This window comes from Mastomys coucha, unplaced genomic scaffold, assembly GCF_008632895.1.
Source record: "Mastomys coucha isolate ucsf_1 unplaced genomic scaffold, UCSF_Mcou_1 pScaffold11, whole genome shotgun sequence".
Lineage (NCBI taxonomy): Eukaryota > Metazoa > Chordata > Mammalia > Rodentia > Muridae > Mastomys > Mastomys coucha.
This window is the reverse complement of record NW_022196893.1, coordinates 31305954-31307818: the sequence shown is the minus strand read 5'-3', so window position 1 is coordinate 31307818 and position 1865 is coordinate 31305954.

Here is a 1865-nt window from a genome sequence, read left to right as displayed (position 1 = left end):
TTCTTAGGCCCATAACTTTTCTTCCTAGTCAGCACAGGTCTAAAGCTTTAATTTTTCCTTTCAACTCCTTTGCAGTCTTTGAGTAATGCCCTTGTGATATTTACTGACGGTTCCTCTCAAGGAAGAGATGGATATCTTATGAATAATCAACAGGTAGGCATAGAAACTCCTGGTCTCTCAGCTCAGTTAGTTAAATTAACCACAATATTAAATGTATTTCAAACTGTTACTGATGCTTTTAATCTGTTCACTGATAGCCTATATGTGGCACAGTCAGTTCCTTTATTAGAAACATGTGATACATTTAATTTTAATACTACAGCAAGATCTCTATTTTCACAATTACAAAATGTCATTCTTGCACGAAAAAAATCAGTTTTATATTGGTTATATACAAGCTCATTCTGGTCTTCCTAGACCACTGGCTGCAGGCAATAATTGTGTTGACAGAGCTCTTGTAAGAGAAGTTTTAGTTTCAGATCCTGTTGCACTAGCTAAATGAGATCATGAAAAATTCCATCTTTCTAGCCATACCTTAAGAGTCAAACATAAAGTTTCCAAAGAGCAAGCAAAAATGATTGTAAAACAATGCCCTAATTGTGTTATTTTATCTCTAGTTCCGCATTTAGGGGTAAATCCAAGAGGGCTTATGCCCAATCATATTTGGCAGATGGATATAACTCATTATAGAGAATTTGAAAAGCTTAAATATATACATGTCTATGTTGAGACTTGTTTAGGATTTATATTTGCTTCCCTACATTCAGGAGAAGCCTCTAGAAATGTAATTGATCATTGTTTACAAGCCTTCAATGTTATGAGCTTACCTAAAATTATTAAAACGGACAATGGACCAGCTTACCCTGACAAAATTTTTTTTATCATTTTGTAAAAAATTTGGTATCAAACAAAACTGGAATTCCTTATAACCCAATGGGACAAGAAATTTTTGAATGTGCACACCGCACTCTTAAATATGGCTTCTTAAAGCTAAAAGATGGGATCGGTATCCTCCTAGATCTTCAAAGGCACACCTTGCCTTTGTGTTATTTGTTTTGAACTTCCTGCAGACTGACATCAAAGGTCAGTCCGCTGCAGACCGACACTGGCATACTAACACTTCAAGTTTGTATGCCATGGTAAAATAGAGAGATCCACTCACTAATTCATGGACTGGCCCAGATCCTGTTTTGATTTGGGGGCAGAGGTTCCGTGTGTATTTTTTCTCAGAAGCAAGATGGAGCCCATTGGCTTCCTGAAAGATTGACACGCCAGGTGGACTCAGGTCCACAGCCCTCCTAGTAAATGTGCTTAAAGGCACTGCTGAAACATCTTTTTTCTTTTGTTTTTGAGCTGACAGTTTTTCTGTCACTCTGGAAACGCTTCTGTCTGCTTAATTAAAAAAATTGCTCTCTCCTGAAGTTAAATAAACAATTCAAATTCACTTATTCTCGCCCGGAGCTAAAGTTTGTTTACTCCTGCAGTTTTTAGCCCTCTCATTCTAAAGGCTAGTGCAATCCCGAAGTTGCTAGCCTGAAGTTACTAAATTGTATTTGAATTGAGGCCTGTTCTCTAGGTAAAGGTTCCCAGAGTCAGAGCTGGTATTTTTCAACTCAATCAGGTGCCTACACCCATCTCCAGCACATTGGCGCACAGCTTTACGAGAACTTCAGAGAAGGCTATTTCCAGAGAGACTCTGACAGCTTGTGGACCTTGCAGGCGATAAAGGCATGTCTTGGCATTGGGTACACGGGAATAAGGTACATTTCGAAAACCTGTGTTCAACGAGTTAGGTTTCTGGCAAGTAATCAACCTAAGGCAGGGGCATGTGCCAAGTGGCTGTGTTTTTTTTTTTTTTTTTTTTT